This window comes from Aulonocara stuartgranti, assembly GCF_965226115.1.
Source record: "Aulonocara stuartgranti genome assembly, chromosome: 18".
NCBI lineage: Eukaryota > Metazoa > Chordata > Actinopteri > Cichliformes > Cichlidae > Aulonocara > Aulonocara stuartgranti.
In genome coordinates, this window is record NC_138954.1 from 32,142,457 (window position 1) to 32,156,745 (window position 14,289).

Consider the following 14,289-nt stretch of genomic DNA (forward strand, 5'->3'; position numbering starts at 1 on the left):
TATGCAAATGAAGATAAAACCTTTCAATAGTTAAAAATATACAAGACAAATTATTATCTGAAAGCATGAGAGACGTGGTGTGGCTCATCTCGCTCGGGCGCCTCCCTGTGAGAGCGGTGGTACAATGGAGTTGTTTTGTTACCACCATGAAATGTCCTATGACAGGCTGTGATGAAGATGAGACCCTAGAACATCTTCTATTGGATTGTTATAGGACAACTGAGATCAGGCAGAAGATGACAGAGATTGGCTATGATGTGGATGTTAATATTAAAGCAGTTAAATATGGTTTGTTTAAAGAAAAAATGTGTGACGACAAAAGGAGACTCTTTTGGTTAGTAATGTGTGTAATAAACACACATATTTGGAAAACTCGTGCCAAAGGAGTACTTGAACAAAAGATGATAAGTAGTGATGTTGTGAGTAAACATATCATTACAGACCTGCGGAGAAGACGAACAATGGACCTGAAACTTGGGAAAGTTTTCCCCTGGAACGAATTAAAACTGTAAGTCTTGTGAACGTTGTGTGGACTCAGATGCTAGATTTTCCTCCTTGTTTCTCCCTTTTGTATGTGCTCATGGTTTTGTATATGTAATTGTATGTGTATGTGCATTTTATATGTAAACTTGTTTACTTTAAATAAAGTTTAAAAAAAAAAAAAAAAGTAACACTATGCAATAAATGTATTTGTAGAATTTATATTCACTGTTAACTGTAACTGCACTCAAAGTGTTAATGGTATCTTATTTTAACCCTTTAAGACCTACCATAGAACCAAGTCCGCCAGAGCTTATATTATATTTTTACATGCTGTAGTGCCATTTTTGGGAGCTATACATCAATACAACCATTATAGCCCAAATGTTAATAATATGTATGCATTAAGTGCATAGTAATTACATAAATTGCAAAAAAGTGCAATAAACTACAAAAACATTGAAAATCGTTTTGTTTTTTTTAACATATATTTCTGGTTAGAGAAATTTAAGAGGCTTATCCCTCAAAACTGAAAATACAAAAAAGTTGCACAAAATAGTTTCTTGTACCCTGTCAGGGCTCTGACAGGGTACAAGATGACAACTTTGAAATTCTACTAGAAACAGTCGATCATATTTGTTTGTCAAAGCTGAATTCAATGCTTATTGTAGCTAACAGCTACAATAAGCATAAAAGCTACTGTACGGCTATCATTTGTTAACATGACGCTTGGTCTTATACATGTAATACATTTATTACCAACCTGAGAGTTCATCCGCTGGTCATTCGACATGACGAATGACTTCTGAAGTCTTAATTCAGCTCAAGACGCTGTAGATTCCCGTCAGTAACACTTTCGGTCCACTAGTAAAACATAGTTTTACTAATCTGCGGTTGATTACTCTTGAACCGGAACCGGATGTCAGTCCCAAAAAACTGAATTTTGGAACTGAAACCGAATGGTGAGAACTGAATCTGAAATTATTTTATTTCTATTATTAAGTTTGCTTGTTATTCATGTTTTGGTTGATTAACAGTCACCAAAGTTTTGGTGATAAATAAAGTGTATATATTGCTTTAGATCTCACTATGCCCCCATGTGTCAGAATATACCTTGTGGAGTACAATTGAATTATTTTAATTTAGAGCTGACTTTTTCTCTTTTATTCATATTTTTTTTTAATAATTCTTAATATTATTACTATTATTATTATTAACAGAGATCAAAGTTTGCAGTAAAAACCATCTGAGTTTGAAAACTGCTCTGTCTGTGTTGGTGGCTTTAGGATGTCACATTTGCTCAGCTGTCAGTCAATCAGCCATTTCCAGAAGTGCTGTAAAAGCTTCGCTTATGTCATATTCACTTCAACAGATAAGCTGAAGTCAGCACACACACATCCCTATTATTGACAGTGACAGCCAAGGTGTGTGTGATGACCTCACTGCTGCCTTTGCTCCTCCACTGTACTGCAGTTGCATATGACCTCAAGGTCCCGTAGCACAACACACATACACATACAAATGCATGCACTCAGGAATGCAAAACGCCTCAAATGCAAACGCACACTCTCACTGGGTGTTTTCTTTTTACACGGGCACACACAAACACACACAATATTCCAAGAAGGTCACTCCTCTCTCCCTCCCCTGTACTGTGATACCACACATACAGTAAAAGCATACTCCTGCAGGGGTGTGTTAGTATGCCTCAACAAACACAGCCACATCCCAGCTTGATAAAAACATGAGTTGCCTGCAGTAGCTTCCTATCCATTGTGTTACACCATGAGCCCACAGTAAGGTAAACTTCACTCTGCTGTTAAAGTCACTATACACATTCAGTCCAGTTTAATCCTAAATTGGGCCAGAACACTAAAATTACAATTAATAAATCGTTTCAATAAAACACCTCCAAATTGTTCCCCTTTCATTCAGTGTAAAGACATTTAACTACCAAAGAAATAAAAAGAAGCAACACTACAAAGAAATTTTACTTCCACAGAAAAAAAGACTAAAAAATTACAGAGAAGACATTGGCAGCTCATTACTCATTACAATTATGTTTTTCTATAAAGTGGTTTTAGATATTTGTGCTTACAAACAATGAAACATACACAATTAGTACAATAACTGTGACAAGATCAGGCCTAAAAGATACATAATAAAGTGTTTTTAATCTCTTGTTATTGTAAAAAGAATATACAGGTTTTAATTTAAAAAATCACCTTACTTTAAATGTAACATCAGACAAACAACACATGATATATTACATCATGTTTTTATTTACTGAACAAAATGTAGAAGCGGTGTGTAAACTAAGTGTACCCCATTATTCAATAGCTTATTGATCCTCAAGCGAGGATGTTTCTGTATGACTTTTAGTCTCATCACTGTGAAAGTATTTTGTACTTACAGTGGGCTTATGTTGCAGCACAGTGGAGAGGATGCTACTGTAGGTCAGAACATGAAGTAAGGATTATTTTGAACCATGATTCATGCAAAGCTACTTTAGCTTACAGTGCGCATGTTGCAGAAGGTCCAGATGACTTCTTTTTACTGTATAACTCCTGATGCGTCAAACCTTAGACTTGAAAGAGTATATATATGTTTAAATCTAGATTTAAAAAAAGCTGAGAGTACTCCACACTGGGTCATGACTATGCACTGGTAAATTATCATGTGAGGAGATGACAAGAAATTGGTGTTAAGGCATCATTAATTAAATAATTTAATATAATAATTATTATTATATTAATTTAATAGAATAATTATTTATTTAATTATTTATTATATATGATATTTATTTGTTTGAACTACACTTAATACTCTGTTTTTCTTTCTTGAATTAGAATTCTGATAGTACTGGTCTTGATCTTTCCGCTGCTATGTGTAAAGTGAGATAAGGCCACTCATGTTCAGTCCACTCTAAAGCAGTAAAGTAGGTGCTGTTTTAGTAAAATGAGGTGTGAGGATGAAAACGAGGCAGAACTAAAACATGCTGTCCTCAGTGACATTGAGGACACATGAGCACCTGGCTTCATATTCAGCTCATATTACAAAAAGGTGTATTAAAGGCCTTCATCCCAGCTGAGCACAGCAAAAGGAAGAGTAAACACCTGCTACTACTGAATAACAGAAATCAGAGGACATGGAAAAAACAATGCAGTTAAAAAAGCAGAGAAAACAGAAGCTGAAGAGAAACTCCCCTGTCTGAGACATTGATTGATATTGTGTCTGACGTGTCTTCACCATCCACCTAGAGATGTCAATGTGCCAGTCTAACAAGTCATTATGTAAAAATGATTCACCAAGTTCCTCTTAATATAGAATGTATTTGAACTGCAGTCAAGTTGTGTTATTCTCTTAATGTTGACCATGTTAAAGCAGCATTTTATCCTGTATAACATTAAGGCAGCTGTTAGAGTTCATTTTTGTCCATTTGACAGATTGTATATTGGCTCTTTCCTCTTCTCCTATCAAATAAGCGCTCCTCCAAACTGGAAGAAGTGCTGATATAAATCCTCCTGGAGAAAAACTCCTAACTTTGAAATCTTCTACTTTTTGGAAATGTAATGCAATGTATTTTCTGGTATACCACTCAAATTACTGACTGGCCTGGCTACTACTGACGATCCAGAATCAGATTTTTTGCCATGTAGGTTTTTAGTCTGATCAACCAAAAAACAACCAAAGTCACTGTAATCAGTGCAGACAGTTGTTTTTATTCAGTTGTAAAAATTATTCTTAATGAACAGGTCAAAGAGTACAGCGTTCAATGTCCTTTATGAATTATGCTACCGAGTTGCTTTAAGAAAGTAGTCTTTGAATTGTAATTCCAGAGAACTACTACTCTAAATACAAGATTAATTATGTTTACTATTAAATTGTTTTACTATTGAAACTAGGGCTGGGCGATATGGCCTAAAATCCATATTGCGGTATAATTTGAAGCATGTGCGGTAATGATATATATCGCGATCTATTCTTTTCTTCTGCATAATGTATTTTCTGCACTATAAGGCACACTTAAAATCCTTTAATTTTCTCAAAAATCAACAGTGCGCCTAATGTATGAATTCTGGTTGTGCTTACTGACCTCGAACTAATTATATGTGGTACACGGCGCTCAAAAATCTGTCAAAAATGTTTTAGTACGACTTTGGTAAGCTATGAAGCCGCACCGCTTGATGGATTGTTGGAGGATTACAGCTACCATAGTCAGGAGCCTCGCAGAGTAATCTGGGTCCAAAACTTATAGGTTCCAAAGTCAAACAAACACTGCAGCATCACTGAGAGTTAAAAACTGTCTAAATTCTTTCATCTTTAATAACATGATCAGAGTTGCTGATTTACAAGGTGTAACAATTAAGTTTAACATCCAGGAATCCATGAAAACAGAATTTATTAAATTTAATGGAGTTAGAAGCTAGCAGGAAGTTAGCAGGAAGTTAGCAGGAAGTTAGCTCGCTAGTTTCCACCTAAGCATGATATAGCATGTATTGACTGAAAAATTCAAAGTACAGCTCTGCTGTCACTTCCAACACAAATGAAGACAGAAAATAAACAGCAGTGACGTTTGTAGGGTTACTGAAGTTGGGCTAGCTGGTATATAATGATGTGCTACATGATCGCTAGCGACACAGCTATGTTAGCGTAACATAAACACAGTGAAGCTGAAGGATGAACGCTAACTTTTTTCCACTCGATACAAGTTAACGTGAGGGTTCCCGATGGTTAGGGACAAATGCAATCGCATGGCAGGATGCTGTAAACGGACCAAACTTCAGTCAGGAGAACAACTGAGATAATCCATCCACAATACGAGGTTAGTCATTAATATACTGCAACAACATGGGAATAGAGCAGCTGCGAGAGAATTCAACATTAATGAATCAATAGTACGGAAGTGGAGGAAGCGCAGTTTTTGGCTTTCTTCATATTCCAAAACGTGTTTCATCTCTTCGCTATTACTGTCACCCGGCATAATTTGCAGATGATATTGTTTGCAGCCGCTGCAATACTTTCAACCAAAACAGGCGCAGCTTGATGACACCATCAACATACGCTATTGCGGTAGAGCGGTATAGTCAAAATCTCTACCATTGGCCAAATTCATATCGTTTCTACCGTATACCGTTTATACCACCCACCCATAATTTAAACTATTATATATCTGAAAATTGCGCTGCTAATATTTTTATACAATTTCGATTACTTTTTACTCTATAAAAGAAGACAGCAGTGTATAATAAAGTCTAACAACTGGACTGAGCAACTCAAATTGAACAGTTTACTGACAGGTTTGTCATTAATGAAGTTTGGAACATTGAACAGCAAATCAAGATATGAATAACTTATTTTAACTTGGGTGCAACTTTTGTATTTAGATTGCATTTTCTTTCCAAGTCAATTAGGCATGGAAAAAAGTCGGCCTCGAATGGACATTTCAGGTCTCACTTGTGTGTCTGATGCATTTGAGGAGTTGTGATATGACAACATCAGAGAAACCCCTGTGGTAAAACATCTGCTCTCAGACACAGTATGATCCTCTCTCTTGGACAGGAACACTCATATGACCTACAGGCCTACTGCGTATAGTCACCAATGCTTAGATGTTCTCGTTGTTGTGTCTCCCTCAACTATACTTTCATCCAGCCTATGAATTAAGAAAATACCAAAAAAGCTAAAATATTAGTAGTGCACTAATTATGCCTGGAAAAACTGTACTAAACATATGCATATTTTTCATTTTTGAGATCAACTCTACTTACCATTTACAGGCCTAACATACATTAAAACATACATTAAATGTAGCTTTTTCACAACTCTTGCAGCATTCATTCTGACAGTCATAATTCTGTTTGCCTGTAGCACTTGACTAGGCTTGGTTTGTGGGGGTCAGAGTAAGAGTTTTGTATCAGACTACTGATTGTGCAAGGCAAACTAAAATGTTAACATAATAAACTGCTTATAAATCATCAAACCATGTTGATATCATCAGGGTTAACTCCTGTTAGAGGTAGACTCCATTGTTTCTCATACCCAACAGAGGACAACTCCTCTGGCTGCAAAGGTCAGACTGTATAGACGTCTGTGAAAAGACATCACTTGACTCTGCTAAAGAGAGATACAGTACTGGGTTGGGTGTGCGGGTATGAGCAAGGGGAAGATCGAGTATATGTCCTTTAGTTACCAACATGCCATATTAGTGCCATAGACAAGGGTTTATGCATTATTTTGGCTCCTTAAAGCTCTGGATTATTGCAAGTAAAACATTAAAAGCCAGACAGGTTCACTTTCAACTCGATGGATGAGGCTGTGCCTCAAGGTGGGTGCTAATTATGGCTTTGTGTGTGTGTGTGTGTGTGTGTGTGTGTGTGTGTGTGTGTGTGTGTGTGTGTGTGAAGGCAATGATGCTAAGGCAGCACTGTCTCCAGACCGACACAGCATGACAATGACACGAAGGGAGAAGGACAAAAAAGAGGGATGGAACAGAAACTGAGAGAAAGAGAAAGTGAAATAAAAATGAAACTATGAAAAAATGCAGAGAACAAGCCTGAGAGAAAAGACAGACAATCCTACAGCCAGTTTCAGTCTAGACAAGGTCAGCCAAAGTGTCATGTACACTTTAAAGCAATCTTTAAAGCGACACACAGTCCCAGGAAGATCCCTGATAGCCTGGATATGTAGAGTATAATCTGAGGAACATGAGCTGTCCCTGTTTATATGAACTTAAACCATTCTGAATTAAAGAAAAATCTATGAATATATGTGAATTAATGATGATGCTGAACTACAGGGAGTGCAGAATTATTAGGCAAATGAGTATTTTGTCGACATCATCCTCTTCATACATGTTGTCTTACTCCAAGCTGTCTAGGCTCGAAAGCCTGCTACCAATTAAGCATATTAGGTGATGTGCATCTCTGTAATGAGAAGGGGTGTGGTCTAATGACATCAACACCCTATATCAGATGTGTATAATTATTAGGCAACGTCCTTTCCTTTGGCAAAATGGGTCAAAAGAAGGACTTGACAGGCTCAGAAAAGTCAAAAATAGTGAGATATCTTGCAGAGGGATGCAGCAGTCTCAAAATTGCAAAGCTTCTGAAGCGTGATCATCGAACAATCAAGCGTTTCATTCAAAATAGTCAACAGGGTCGCAAGAAGCGTGTGGAAAAACCAAGGCGCAAAATAACTGCCCATGAACTGAGAAAAGTCAAGCGTGCAGCTGCCAAGATGCCACTTGCCACCAGTTTGGCCATATTTCAGAGCTGCAACATCACTGGAGTGCCCAAAAGCACAAGGTGTGCAATACTCAGAGACATGGCCAAGGTAAGAAAGGCTGAAAGACGACCACCACTGAACAAGACACACAAGCTGAAACGTCAAGACTGGGCCAAGAAATATCTCAAGACTGGTTTTTCTAAGGTTTTATGGACTGATGAAATGAGAGTGAGTCTTGATGGGCCAGATGGATGGGCCCGTGGCTGGATTGGTAAAGGGCAGAGAGCTCCAGTCCGACTCAGACGCCAGCAAGGTGGAGGTGGAGTACTGGTTTGGGCTGGTATCACCAAAGATGAGCTTGTGGGGCCTTTTCGGGTTGAGGATGGAGTCAAGCTCAACTCCCAGTCCTACTGCCAGTTCCTGGAAGACACCTTCTTCAAGCAGTGGTACAGGAAGAAGTCTGCATCCTTCAAGAAAAACATGATTTTCATGCAGGACAATGCTCCATCACACGCGTCCAAGTACTCCACAGCGTGGCTGGCAAGAAAGGGTATAAAAGAAGAAAAACTAATGACATGGCCTCCTTGTTCACCTGATCTGAACCCCATTGAGAACCTGTGGTCCATCATCAAATGTGAGATTTACAAGGAGGGAAAACAGTACACCTCTCTGAACAGTGTCTGGGAGGCTGTGGTTGCTGCTGCACGCAATGTTGATGGTGAACAGATCAAAACACTGACAGGATCCATGGATGGCAGGCTTTTGAGTGTCCTTGCAAAGAAAGGTGGCTATATTGGTCGCTGATTTGTTTTTGTTTTGTTTTTGAATGTCAGAAATGTATATTTGTGAATGTGGAGATGTTATATTGGTTTCACTGGTAAAAATAAATCATTGAAATGGGTATATATTTGTTTTTTGTTAAGTTGCCTAATAATTATGCACAGTAATAGTCACCTGCACACACAGATATCCCCCTAAAATAGCTAAAACTAAAAACAAACTAAAAACTACTTCCAAAAACATTCAGCTTTGATATTAATGAGTTTTTTGGGTTCATTGAGAACATGGTTGTTGTTCAATAATAAAATTATTCCTCAAAAATACAACTTGCCTAATAATTCTGCACTCCCTGTATCTTCATTATCATGCAAAAGATAACTAACAATGAATTATTTAGTGAAATGTTATTGTTATTCTTTTTTCAGCCAGCATGCAATTCTGAATAGGGGACGAGGTTCGTTACTAGATTCATTATTCCCTAAATCTATAGACAATTAATCTGTGAAACAAATGCTAACTAAATATAACTGAAATAAGTGATTATGTAAAATAAGGACATACGGTGGTATTTTTTAAATTCATATCTGTGCAATATTATGTGACATTGTTAATTCTTGTTTGTTTTGTCTTGTTTCTTCTTCTTTTTTTTGGTTTTGGTCATATTTCTGATTGCCCATTTGGGGGCCCAGCATTAAATTCTTAATTCTTTATTTCTTTTTGTTTATTTATTTGCAAATGGCTACTTCCTACTATCCAACCATCTGGCTGGATCTGGTTCATACCAATCATTTGTCTAAAGAAGGCTAAGTTTCTCTCTTAATGGATGTTTGGTTTCCAAGTACCTCTTTAGCTTGGCCCCATGGTAGCATTAACCAAATAGCTATAAACTCCAATTCTATGAAAAGCTTTGCTCTTAACCTTGATGCCCTAACATTTCCTTCTTTCATTTCTCTATGGTTCAATTATGGAAGGAAGGCAAGCAGTCTCAAAGCTTATCTCTCCACTGCGCCCTCATAGACAATGTTTGTATACTTTAAAACCACTATATAATATCTACTGCTACCATATTTATTTACCATGATGTAGGGAATGAATCACAGAAAAATATTCAGGCAACAGTTGCTGTATACACGTTTTTACAAGCATCTCAGATTTATTTATTTATTAAAAGTCAGTAACCAAGCGTATCAGACACGTTGTGCTGACAAAAAGCAATCGAAATCTCCTCCCCTATCCACCAGTCGTTCTTAACATCTAGTGATATGTCTTCAGTTCTCCATATTATAGTACCACAAGCCAGGAAACATTACCAAACTAACAGGACAGTTGTACTCCACCATTTTCATAACACAGTTTTGATCAACTCAACATCTATGGAAGATTAACATGGTCATGTCAAACCTTGCTTTGGTGGTATTTTCATTTGAATCACAGGCTTGCGTGACAAATTATCATTTTGAGGCCAAGTCAGCTTCAAGTTGCTTTACTTTTTCAGCACATTTTGTCTGATATTATGAACAGTTAACAGAACTTTATCTGTGCTACATTACTTCCCTGAGATCCAGCCGCCTCCACACTAACTAATGTTTTCCTACAGCTTTGGACAAATCTGACGTGACTCTTTCACCGATCATCTTCAAAAGGTGTCAAGTTAATAATATGTTAGCAGTCACAAAGGATACAACGCAGCCTGGGAAATTATTTCTTCTATTTCTATAACTAATTATTTCTTCTGTGTTTCTTTAAGAGGTAAAGTCTGAAAATGAACTTTGACCCAGAGACGGACTGTCTAAAAAACGGATGGTGTCAAACTGAATTATAGTAAGTGTTGGATCCAAGCTGAGTGCCAGAGGTTCTTCAAGTGATCAGGTTTCTAACGTGACAAAAAAACTAAGCAGCATACAGTCTCCAATCCAATCACCGAGTCCTGTACCATAATGTTGCCTTTCTGTTGCTATTAAATTACATATATTATCATATAGATATGTGGTAGACTTTAAAATAACTTTAAGATATGGCGCACTACAATAACAGCCATACACAGATGGCACAGCTTCATTATTAAGCTTTCACTTACCATCAGATTGATAAGATGTAACTCATTTTAAAAGCACTGCAAGCCTAATGTTATTTCAAGCAGGCCATGAAGTCAAGCTTAGTTGCAATCCCAGCTGATCTCAGTGCTAGCACACATCAACTGATGGCTCATTCTACAGAACCAACTGGTAAATACAGGTTGTGTTTTTCAGTTTGAACTGGACGCCAGTGTGAGGCAGGCAACTTAAATTGAACTCTAGTGATGCCAAAATATCTAAATATCTAATGGGTTACCAACCAACCCATTCAGCCAGAAGATCACATGAAGAAAATCACTATGTCTATGTTTAAATGCTTGTAGCAACTTACCGCTCTTGGTGTCCTTTCCATCCAGTAAGGGTCGGTAGTCACTCTTGGAGACCGTCTCCCCAACTTTGTCATCGTAGCTCTCTTTCTCCAGTGAAGCCACAAAGTCTCTCTTCAGGAGGGCATCACCAGGGGCCCCACCTTGGACGCCACCGCCACCCCCACCCAGAGCATCTCGCAGGCTCAGGTCCATAGTCCCGTTACTGGAGAGAAAAGGGACAAAATTACTTACATAAATTTTTGCTTAATGATATTTTTCTTCACCTTTAGTCAGGCGCCCATGTTGCTCACTACACTTATAAACTTTATCAGGCAGTTTTTGGGAAAAAATCTCCCAAGTTTTTTTTTAAACAGAGCAAGGGATTTTCAACATATGACTTCTTTTTTAGAAAACTTAAATTACTTATCTACAGAAAGTAGCAGGCATATTTCAGAAAAAATGACCTGGGTAAATATTAATAAGCAACTTGAAAACAGACCTTTTTATTGAACCATTTACTTCTTTTTAAGCACCTTTCAAATGCTCAAAGCTTGAAAAATCTAGTCAAAACTGAGGAGTATCTTTACACACAATATAAAAGCTTCACAAAGGGCCTGAACTGTTACTTGAGAAAGCATCGTGCCAAAAACAAAAGCAATCAGTTCAGAGTTGAAAAAAAAAAGAATTACTGATGATGAGATGAAACTATAAGCACAGATATGTTGCTTATGTGCGAAGAAAGAAGAAAGATCACCGTCCCCACAGTGAAACATGGTAGTGGGAGTATTATGCTGTGGGGATGTTTCAGTGCATCTGGAACTGGGAATTAGGGCTGTGCAATATGACCAAAATCTCATATCCCAATATAAGACATATATCGTCCCCTTAACGATATAAATCACAAAGATTTAACATTTTCTGTAAATGCTGTGAATCTCGGGCAGCTCGACTTGCGTTAAGTGTTTCCAGCTGGGCGTCATGTACCTGGAGTCGAGTGTTTTAACCGATGCATGAAGCGATACATTTTTAGACATAAGTTGTAACGGCCACCGTTTTCTTTGTGGGTATTTATTATACGGCGTGCTGTGGGAAAAAGGCTGTTCTAACGTTTGAGTCTAAGGTTTATTTTTTAGCACCTGGCGACTCTTTTTTGCTTCTCATCCGTAAATACTCTGCATACTCTTTCACGTGATTCAGTTTATTTTGAAAAGTCTCAACAGGATCTTGAGCTTTATTGTGAAAGGGTTATGTGGAAAATAAACAAGCGGACACGCGATGGTTTTACTGTCGTTGTTGCTAACGGCAACGCATAAAAACAGGCGCTTGTCCGTCTGTAGTGTGGTTATATTAAATATAAGAGAAAGAGAGAACTTTAAGAAATTAATACAGCCACTACAGTGACCATCAAAACGATGAAAAAATATTGCCATAAACAGTTTATTTTGCGACACCACTAAACAAACGATAGCGTAAACTGAAACGATAGATGTTTTTATATTGCATCCAATATATATCGTTATATCGAACAGCCCTACTGGGAATCGTATTAATTTGGAAGGAATCTTAATGCTTAATTAAATGCTTAATTGAAGCACCTGTTCAGCAAGCTCCAATGTGGAGAAAAGTAGAGCGGTAATATACAGTACAGCATAAAAAGCAAATATGATGCAAACTAATCCATGACACAGAGGCACAATTTGACTGACAAACCGTTTCTGGAATAAGATGCATCAAGGAAGGAAATAAGAATATGAAATGCACTTCATCCTGACATAACTTAAATCAATATGTTCAGTTAAGAAATTACCCCTTACAACTTTCTAAATCCCACAAATACACACTGCAGCCCAACACTTAGACAGCATGACCCTATTACAAACTCTTCTTTCTCCCTGTCCTTTATTTCTGTTTATCCCTCCATCCACACTCGCGGCAAACAAGCTGTCATTGTCTTGCAACTGTACCAAACACACACACACTGACACTCTGTGGCCAGCAGCCAGGATGAGGACATACAGTAGAGTGTTAGCAGGCCTTGAGAAGAACTGTAGGCCATTGTTTCAGGGGTCAGACACCTTACAGTGGTCACCACACACAACATTCCCAAACTGAGAGTCACTTTGGGGTTCTTTAACAGTCTTGTTTTCTCTTGTTGGTTTTCACTGTTGCGCTAATCCACATGCAAATGTATTATTTTTTCACTCTCCTCTCATTTTTCAACATACATTTTTACCAAAAGTGCTCATTCCAAGTACTTTGTGTCACAGTCACACATTCCTCCTGACTCTTCCTCACACAAACACAATCAGGATGTACTCAATAATGCCATCATTCTAATTTTTAAAATGAACTATCCCTAAATAGAAGCCTCCATTGCCCTCCTAGCGTATTATACTGCAATATTTATCGCTTCATTGGACAGGTTTCATCAGCCAGAACATTCAGAGGCCTGAACTTGGGGTTCTTTGGGGGGGGGGGCTTTTTTTTGCCTCATTGAATCTGTCTATCTACTGTTTTTACTCACAATAGCAGACATTTTTTTTATCATTACTGACATACAGAATTATACAGAATAACAATTAAGTTTTGTGTCTGGAAATACAACCCATACAGAAGCTTATCCAGAATCCCAATTATGGAAAAGCTTCACGTTTTGAAGGTAACAGTGTATATAATTTCTAGATTCAATACGAAGATTTACTTACAGAGAATTACTCAAAACAATGATAAAAACACTAAAGATGATCACAGGACTCTGCAGTTCTGCTCAGTTTGAAGCTGCTTTTTGTCTATTTATGTCTGCAGTACGCAGATATTTTCAGATGAAAAAGCTCTGATAAAACCAATGTGCATTACATCCTCTACAGCATGCATAGTTAATGAGTGGCTAGTGAATAAGCTGTAATAGCTGTATTACAGCTGAGCTGTAAGAAGAGTGAATCTGGCTTATATATTTCTCAATATTTCTTCCCACAATGTATAATACATATGAAATAACATTATCTTAAGGTAGTACTAGTACTAGTAAAAGTGGTGCACTCCAAAATTTTAAAGTAAAGTTAACAGCTGGTCATGCTCATCATTTTAGATGCAGAATAATATATTCTGTTTGTTTTTAGGTAGTTTTCTAAAAATGTAATCTGCAAAGTCAACAGTTACTATACCTGTGAACTGTATTACAATGTTGAAATATAGTGGACAACTACAAGAAAGTTGCACTAAACAGAGACAGTTAGTTAAGTTTAAAATATGTGAAAATTTATTTCTATTCAAATAAACATTCTGTGAATCACATTTTCTTTTTTTTCTTCTTTTTTTTTTTTACAAACAACATTATTTCAACAGGATGGCTACAATCAGTGGGTTCCCTCTTAGAATAAACTTTAACATCAGTGCGACACATCTGTATTATCATGTTA

At 37.3% G+C, this 14,289-nt stretch overlaps 1 pseudogene across 1 annotated transcript in view; it reads right to left on the reverse strand.

Moving 5' to 3' along the window:
* The window catches only part of LOC309694281, a 129,699-nt pseudogene that overhangs the window by 91,120 nt on the left and 24,290 nt on the right, over nucleotides 1-14,289 (reverse strand). Inside the window, exon 2 of the transcript XR_014280785.1 lies at nucleotides 10,894-11,093. The product of XR_014280785.1 is annotated as an uncharacterized misc_RNA (transcript). The remainder of the gene's footprint in view (nucleotides 1-10,893; nucleotides 11,094-14,289) is intronic.